The following is a 10,008-nucleotide window of genomic DNA, read 5'->3' as shown; positions in this document are numbered from 1 at the left end:
CCCCCCTGCGGGTATTGGCGGTAGGGAGGGGGCAGGGCCGGGGCGGGTCTCTCCTCTTCAGTTGCTGCTCGGATAATTTTTTTTTTTTTTTAAGCTTTTGTTATAGAAAATGGCCACCCTATGTGTATTTACCGAAAGAAAAAAAAAAAAAAACTTGAGTTCAACCAGAAAGGGAAATAATGCCAATTCCAAGTTTCCTAACACTTACCCTGGAAGTGCCCTGCTTTTGCTTTGAGAAGGGGAGATTTGAGAAGGTGGAGTCAACTGCTACAGAAAGAAACCTCGTTTTAAGTGTGCACTATTGCTCTCCAGCTGAGAGCATCTTTCCTTTGGCCACAAGTATTTTTCCTGTTAAATAAGGAAGCCACACAGTGTTCTCCAAGGACTCGAATTCTCTGCGGTATGACCAACAGATACAGTTCATAAACTTGTGAAGCAAAACCGGGTTTTATTTAGGGGAAAAAAAAATCTTTATTCAACGCTTCTACTAAATGTTCATGAAGCAACCAGCAACTGAACAGTTACCCGTGACTTTTCCATCTAATTATTGATATACTAAAGAATGTTGCCCATTGATTCCGGCAATGCCTCCTCTCCTCCAATACTTACTGCTCAACACAAAGTTCACGAATGTGGAAAGTTCATTCATAACTGTTCCAAAAATTGACAGTGCTTAAAAGTACTGAGGATTGAGGATTTAAGCAACCACTATGTCACAAATGGATTGTGACCTTTCGCAAGTCAGCTAACTTCTCTGGGCCACCTTTCCCACCTCAGAGAAAAGAGAAAGTGAAGTTAGGTCAAGGAACAGACAATTCCGAAGTCCTTCCTGTGATAACCTAGGATTCTAGCTAACCTTGCTAACTGGCTATAATTGGAGAAATAATTACACAGAAGTCAGGTTTCTCCTATGAAAAATTTTAATTACATTGCATTGGTGATTAAATACTAATAAGACGTTCAAGAGAAAGAAAGTCACAAACTCTCAGTAAGACTTATAAAAAATGATTATATAACATTGCAAATTGACTTTTAATTGAATTGTCCAAATAATCAAAATACATCATCCCTCATCATCTAAATCTAATCTGTTCCTAAACCTAGTTGGATGTGAGTTTTTAGATAGAAGGATCCCTTATTCCCTTATTTATATGGGGAAAAAAATTCATCCAGCGCATCCAAAACTCCAGTTTCTCCAAAGATGGTTCAGTATTCTTAATCACTTATGAAACTATGCACCAAAGGTTTCTGCATTAAGCAAGGACCAGTATACATTTTTTGGTAAAGGACCAGATAATAAATACTTTAGATTTTGCAGGTCATACAGTCTCTATCATACTGTTTAACTCTGCCATTGTGCAAAAAAATCATAGATGATACATAAACATAACATTAGCTGTGTTACAATAAAACTTTATTTAGAAAAATATGATGTGAGCTAGATTTGACCAACAGGATATAGAGTGCAGATGCCTGATATATAGCATTTATAACATCAAGTATCTAATAAACACTGAATTTAATGCTATTCTTCAACTATATTATTCATACACATCAATTCTGAAATTAGCGGAAAAAAGAGAGAAGCAAAGAATAGATACTTAACTGATTAAAAAAAATTATGAACAGGATCATATTCTTAATGTAAGCAGAGGAGTATCGAACTAAATTTAAAAGCAGATGGACTTTCTATGGTTTGTTAAATAATACAGTAATGTTTAAAACCATATTTGTGTGCAGGATACAACAGTGTTGAATGGAAATGGTGATTCCGTTCCTCATGGCAACAAAAAGATATTATGATGTAAACATTGTAAACAACAAAATAGGTATAGCTACTTTATTACAAATAAAATGTTAGCAGAATTAAAAAGTCATGAAAAAAATGGTTTTGTGGTATGATAAACTATTTCCAAAGATAGTTTTCAAACAATGCCTCTCATTCCCATACATACCTCAAAAGTGAAATCTGACCCAGCTGTGGTGGCCCAGTTGGTAGGGTGCAGCTGCACATGTGGCAAGGCCCCAGGTCTGGCTCCTGAGTCAACCTAAATAGGTCATGTACTCCTGTGATCATGGCTGGCTGGAGTAGGGAAATCGGGACTCTCTCAGGGGTCCCTGTATCTCCTTCTCAAAATGAACTTTAAAAAAAGTGGAATGTATTTTCCCTCCCCTTGAATTTGAACAATAGAATATGCTGAAAGTGATTCTGGGCCAGTTCCAAATCAGTCCTTAGGAGGCCTTGATAGGGCTGCTATACTCTCTTGAAAGCCTGTCACCATATAAGAAATCCAGTAAGGCCTACTGTGAAGGTGCAGGAGTAGAGCAACACCTTACAATGCTGAAGCCACATGGGAGGGTCCCAGGGTCACATATGCAGTCTCTGTACATGTCAGGCACACATGTGCTCAGTGCATTAGTAAAGCAACGGTCTGCTGGACTCTGTCAGGACACATTTAGAAGTAGGTGACTGACCCACACATGACAAATCCACTCCCACAGTCCTATATCTCTAAGCTTTATTCCAATCCCCTGAAATACTGGGTCATGGGGAAAGTCATGACACGTTTTTGCATAGAAAACTACAATATGACTTTTCTGACGACCTAATATAACAAGGTATTTCTAACATGCAATGTTATTTCAACCAACCAATGAGGGAATCTTTAGCACCACTCCCAGAGCCTTCTAGGTTAGACCTTTTATTTGTGCCCTGGAACATGTTGGAATCCAGCTCTGTAGATTGAGGCCTGTGGTTCTCAACACATTTTTGTCACTGCTAAAGAGTGGGGCAAGTATACTACCACCATCTAGTGGATAAGAGTCAAGGGATGCTGCTAAACATCATGCAATGCCTCCACAACAAAAATGTATTTAGCCCAAAATGGCATCAGTGATGGCATTAAAAAACCCTGGTCTATGGTGCTGGCAGGTGGAGTGGTGGTTAAGGGTGCTGGGTTCCCACATGGCTGACTGTAGTTTGAGTCCTGGACCTGGCAGCTTCCTTCTCACTTTCTAACTCTGACCCTCACTAGTCAAATAAAAAGAAAGAAAGGAAGGAAGAAAGGAAAGAAGAAAGAAAGTTAAACAAAATAATTCTTTAAAAAAACAAAAAACCTGGTCCAGTACAGTGAATGCAGTCACCTATAGCTAATCCGAACATTTGAAACATGGTTAATTTTAATTGAGATATATTGTAAATGCAAAATACATCCTGATTTTTTATATTTAACAAAAGACTGTAGAAAGTATTAATTTTCATATTGGCTGCATGTTGAAATAATATTTTGAATATAGTCAGTTAAATAAAATGTATTATTGGGCCAGCCTCATGCCTTCATGATGAGAGAGCTGGATCCCACATGGTCAATCACTCAATTCAAATTTCAGCCTCAGCAGCTTGAAATAAAACATGACTGGCACATGTGCGTGTATGTCCCAAATCCCAAGAGGGTGGAGAGAAGGAAGAGAAGGGATTGTAGTGTGACCATGCCCCATTGGGGATTGCTTTATTCCTCCTCTTCTCTCTATGGAGAGTGCACATGTCCTCTGGAAATTTTTTAAAATTTTAATATATCATTAAAATTTAATTTTAACTTCATTTTTACTATTTTTAATATAGCTACTAGAAAATTTAAAGCCACAGGGGCCAGAATATAGTGTGGTGGTTAAGGGCGCTGGACTCCGACATGGCTGACTGTGGTTCAAGTCCCAGACCTGGTGGCTTGCTTTCTCACTTTCTCCCTCTCTCTCTCCCGCTCTCTCTCTCCCCTCCTCTCTAGACAAATTAAAAATAAATAAATAAATAAGTAAATAAATAAAGTTAAATAAAATAATTGATTTAAAAAAAGAAAATTTAAAACTACATATGACTCACATGGTATTTCTTTATACAATTATAATTCTCAAGAGTCAACTTTTTCCCAAGCAAAGCCTTAATATTTTCAGTAAGAAACTTGATGAGTCTGTTTATTCAACTTACCTTGTCATTTATCTCTTCACAGCATTAATACATAACTTAGGTGTGTCATCCTAGCAACTAATAAAGTTTTAAGGCAATCAGAAGCTCTCTGGACCTCTACACTTATTACATATTTCTTTAAGTATCCTACTGCTGTCATAAATAGCAAAATCTACACAGTTTTTGTCTTCTTCACAGTCCTGCCATGTTTACTGTACCTACTTTTAAAAACTCTTCCAGGAGATGTGACGTATCATCTCATCATGAATTTCAGTTTGTATGTTCCTTATAACTAATGATGCTGAGCACCTTTATAATAGTTATTGCCCACCTATATATCCTTCCTAAAATGTTGGTTAAGTTTTTTTCCCCATTTTTGTTTTGGTTTGTCTTTTTTTTATTATTATTGATTTGCAGTTCTTTATATATTCTAAAAAAGTATTCTATCATACATACATATATATATATATATATGTATATATATATATATGTATACATATATATATATTTGTAGCTTGCTGTTTCATTTATTTTTATTTATTTTTTTGTTTTGTTTTGTTTTGTTTTTTGTTTTCGCTATAGGGCACATGCACACAAAAGACAGAAAGTGAGAAATCACGTCCAGGAGGGATGGCTATGCCACAATCTCTTCTCCTCCATTCTCCTATCAGGATCTTGGGCATATGTGCATACACATTTCCTGAGTTTGAGCCACCAGTTGCAGGACTCAAACCGCAGTCAACTGCATGGGAGTCCAGCCATGTAACCATTACACCATCTGCTGGTCTGCTTTTTCATTCTTAATGGTGTCTTTTGGGGGCCAGCAGGTGGCACAGTGGTTGACATGCAGGACTCCCTCATGGTTGTTCATGATTCAAGTCCCAGATCCGCGTCTTGAAAGACACAAGTGTGTTGCATGTGAATACAAAATACTGAGAGGAGAATGGAGGAGAAGGGATTGCAGCATGGCTGTCCCCTCTTCAGAAATGATTCCTCACTTTCTGTCTCTCTGTGTCTCAGCAAGTGCACATGCCCTATAGCAAAAATCTCAAAAAAAAAAAAAAAGACCTCTTTTGATAAGGAGAAAATTTTTAATTAGATACAATCTAATTTATCAATACTTTTCTTTGTACAACTGTACACTTGTGAAGATATTATATGTTTTCTTCTGGAAATTTTATAATTCTAAGCTTTTATATTTATTTTCTATTTAAATTTATTTATTTACATTCATTCACTGTACATCATTACAGCATACAAAATGAGATTTTCCATCCAGAGTACACTGTATATTGGCTCAATCAAGCACATCAACATACATGTTATCAACAATTTTCCATTTCTTGTTTCCTGTATGTTTTGCTTTTTTTCCCCATCCTTGATTCCCTATCTCTTACCCTCTGCCATCTCCCACTCTCCTCCCACACTGTCTCTGGTATCTATGTTTACTTTCTATACTTTCCCCCCCCCCACATTTTATTGAGTCACTAAAGATCTTAATATAAATATCTTCATAGCAAGCACAGCTGATATATACATTTCAATGCATACAAGTCCAACTTTAGGCATAAGCCTCAGTGAGTAGAATGAACATCCTATAAAGTAGCACCTAGCTGGGGCTATATTTCTTACTGCAGTCATTGAATAGGTATTTTTAATGCTTTTTATTTTCAAGAAAAAGGTTTAGGTTCTCTTCCTGAAACTTTTCTTTTTTTTTTTAACTTAATTTACATTCATTCCCTAAGCATCGTCACGGCATACAAAATGTGATTTCACATCCAGAATATACTGCATAGTGGCTTAATCATACATGTTATTATCAAAAATGTTCCGTTTCTAGTTTCTAGTATTTTTTTACCCCTATATCTGACCCTCTGTCCTTTCCCACCCTCTTATCACACTATCTCTGGTGTCTACAGTTGTCTTCCATTCCTTTCCCCCCACCTTGTATTGACCACACAATTTCTTAAATAATCTAACTACTTTCAATAGCAAGTTCACTTGGTATTATTTAAAAAACCAGTTGTAATTTAAAGAAATGCTAAGAAACTTTGCTTAAAACTTAAAGCCAGGAAACAGATTAGGATTCTGTTCAAATGGTAGGTACATGAATCTATCCATATCTCAAGTCAGGACACAAATCCTTACAACCAGATAACAAAGTCTACAAGAAAATCAGCAATGTTTTAGTCAAAAGTCATAAAATTATACTTCACCAATTCAGTCTCACACACTTTATCTTCTGTTGTGGTTCGATTTTCCTGATTAAATTATAGGACATAATATTCAACTCCAGACTTGTCCCTATGATTAAGTTGGCCATTTTCTTAGTTTTTAAACTCTTTTTTCTGTGTGTCTTTAATTTTCCTTATATAGCACTCCCTTGAGAACTTCTTGGAGATCTGGTCTGGTGCTGGTAAATTCTTTCAGCTTTTGTTTTTCTGAGAATGTTCTTGTCTTTTTTTCCCACATGAAAGATAATCTTGCCAGGTACAGTATTCTTGGCTGAAATTGCTTTTCTATTAACACTTTGAATATATTTTCCCATTCTTTCCTCGCTCACATTGTTTCCGATGAGAGGTCTGCTGTTAGCCTGATGGGATAACCTTTGTAGGTAACTTGATGTTTCTCTCTTGCCAATCTTAGTATATTGTCTTTGTCTGTGGTTTTGGTCAACCTGGCTATAATGTGTCTTGGAGAAGATCTTCGCCATTTTCTCTTCTAAATCTGAGATTCTATTTTCTGAATGATCTAGTCTGCTTTAATACCTTCAAGGGAGATTTTGAATTCCTGTATTATAGCCTTCATCTCTAACAATTCCACTTGATTCTTTTCGAAAGTATGTAATTCCTCTTTTAGATCTTGCAAGAATTTCCTCACCTCCTGGAACTCGTCAGCTTCTTTCTCCTTTCTCTTCTGCAGTTAATTGTCTCTCTTCTCTTCCATCTCTATTAGCTTTGCCATTATGAATGTTCTAAATTCTTTATCAAACATTTCCATTGAACTGCTTGTGGATGAAGAGGAGTTATTCTTTTCCCTTGGAGGAGAGGTATTTTCTTGCTTTCTCATATTTCTTGTGGTCCTGCGGTGATTTCTAGTCATCTGATGGATGGTGTCTTTCTTCCTAATTGTTGAAGTTCAATCTGAATGTTCAGGAGCAAGCAGAAAGAGGTGATCTGGAATCTCTTTGCTGTTCTATTGCGATCATTTTGTGCAGCAGATTTAGTAGAAATTGAGGAATATGTTAACCCTAACAGTATTTGTTTTTTGTTTGTTTGTTTTGTTTTGTTTTGTTTTTGTAGAGGTTTTCGCTATAGGGCGCGTGCGTTCGCCAGACAGACAGAGAGAGACATAGAGACAGAAAGCGAGAAATCACCTCCAAGGGGGGATGGTCACGCCACAATCCCTTCTCCTCCATTCTCCTCTCGGGATCTTGGGCACGCACACACATGTGCCTGGTGTGAGTTTTAAGCCACCGGGTCCAGGATGCGAACCACGGTCAACTACGTGGGAGTCCAGCGACATAGCCATTACGCTAACTGCTGGTTCCCAACCTTAACAGTATTTGGACGTTTAGCTACAGTGCCTTTAGATCCATCTAGAAACACAGTAAATGGATATTGAGGAGTGGAGAGACAAGAAAAAAGAAAACAAAAAAGAGAGAGAAACAACAAAGAAACAAAAAAAATAAGGAAAATAATTTTAAAAATTTTAAAAATTGTAATTATTGTTTTTCTTTAAAAAAGAAAAAAGCACAAAATAGAAAACCGCGAGGTCGCATGCTGCACGAAATGACTAGTTCGCAGGAGCCATGAGGAATTTTCTCCCGAAGGCCTGCCTCTCGCCTCTCTTGCCTGGGTGGCAAGAGCAGAGGGGATTATTAACAAGACAAACGGTGAAGCTGAGAGCCAGACAAAACTTGACCTTTAAAAAAAATTTTTGAAGGAAAAATTACAAAAAAATGAGAAGACAGCAGCAGGGAGAGACAGATACAGAGACACAGAGAAAGAGATAGAAGGCTAGAGGAGCTCCCTACCACTCTAGCTTGTTTGCTGGAGGCTTAATTGTCAGTAGGAAATTTTCATTTCTTTTACCCTGAAATGACTAGTTCGCAGGAGCCATAAGGAATCTTCCTAAGTTTTATATTTAAATGTGAGCAATCTCAAATCAAGTTTTGAAGTACAGGTTCAAGGTTCATTTCATTTTACTCAGATATACAATTGTTCAACCACCATTTATTTAAAAGACTTCCTTTTCTCATTGAATTAACGTAGTCTTTCTGTTGAAAATAATCAGATCATGTAGTGTGTCTATTTCTGGACTTTCTATTCTAATTATCTATAATCTCAAAATAAGCCAATGTCCCATTCTCTTGATTGCTGTAATTTTACATATGTCTTAAAATTAGACCCACTTAACGTCAAGATGGCTGACTCCAGGCTAAACCAAACAAGGATTGAGTAAAGTCCTGAAGAAACAGGTAGAGTGTTGGTGGGTGATTAGTCAGTTTGGGTTTCTATGACAAAGATAACATAGACTAGGTGGCTTAAACAATGAGTATGTGTTTCTCATTTATTTTGGAGGTTGGGAAGTCCAAGATCAATGTACAGGTCAATTTGGTTCTTGGTGAGGGCTCTCTTCTTGGTTTGCACATGTATACCTTCTTGGTGTATCCACACACAGTGGAGAAATGGAGAGAAGAATAAAGTTCCCTCATGTCTCTTACAAGGGACTGATCTCTACTCTCATGGCCTAATTACTCCTAATGGTTCCATCTTTGAATATCATTACATAGGAGACTAAAGTTTCAACATTAGAATTTCAAAAGAGAAACAAATATTCAATTCATAGCAGGAGGTTGTTGAAAGGAAGTCCTTATCAGAAACCATCTAGAAAGGCAACAACTCCAGTACTGCACTAACTAAACCACTGAGGCAGAGCTGGGTGTGGGCATGGAGTGACGCTGAAATCAGACCAACTTGTATTCCTCTTATCGTGTGACAAATCTTGTCCAAATTATTTTTTGACTATATTTATCTTTTAAAAATAACTTTTCACTTGATAAGATTGTTGTAATCATTGAATTCGTATCTGTAGAATATACTGTCTTATCTCTGATAAATTTTAAGTGTCATATAATTTTTTTTTAAAAAAGTGATTATTTTAAAGTACAAAGCACGGAACACAAAACCAAAATTGATTCTCTCTCCCTTTTTATTTGTTTTTGTTTTATTTTGTTGTTGTTGTTGTTGCCAGAGGGCATGTGCACCTGTGAGAGAGAGAGAGATCACCCTCAGCAGGGCATGGTCATGTCACAATTCCTTTCCTCCATTTCTCCATCCCATCAAGATTTGGGGCATGCAGGCACATGCTCAGGTGTGTTTCTTAAGCTTCCTCTACTCAAACCACAGTCAGTCACATGGGATCCACCTTTCTGCACACAGGGCTTAACCACAGCTTTACAGGGGCCAGCCCTGATTATTTCTTTTCATTCAGATATTTCCCACAGAAGTCAGAGTCTTCAGTCATAACCTTTATTTATTTTGTAAAAAATTAAATTAAAATGAAAAAAGACTAATGGCTTATGCGAATCTACTTTTCCCTCTAAAAATGATTCCAGAAATTAATACTTAACCTGCAAAAATCCAGAATGCTAAACCAATTAAATAAACACTCTCAAACTTAGACCACATTGTAACAAATGTTCAAAGTCTACACTCAAGGATATTAGCTCATGTACAAAACATTTAATACATTATATTACATAGCCAGTGTTTGAAATCAGAAATGCCATTTTAAAAATAACACTGTTTATCTTTATATTTTAAGTTAAATATTCTATCATCTGGGACATTAGCATTTCTTTGAAAATGAAGAAAAAATGTTGCAAAAGTAAGAAATTCCTTTTTAAAAAGATTTCAGTTTGTCTCTAGTTAACTATTAAGGCTTTATAAATGGGCCAGCCAATGGTGTAGTGAAGGCACTGGACTCCTACTTAGTTAATTGTGGTTCAAGTCCTGGACCTGGTGGCTTGAAACTCTCTCTAG

The sequence above is a fragment of the Tupaia chinensis genome, unplaced genomic scaffold, assembly GCF_000334495.1.
Source record: "Tupaia chinensis unplaced genomic scaffold, TupChi_1.0 Scaffold147417_1, whole genome shotgun sequence".
NCBI lineage: Eukaryota > Metazoa > Chordata > Mammalia > Scandentia > Tupaiidae > Tupaia > Tupaia belangeri.
This window is presented reverse-complemented; position numbering follows the sequence as displayed.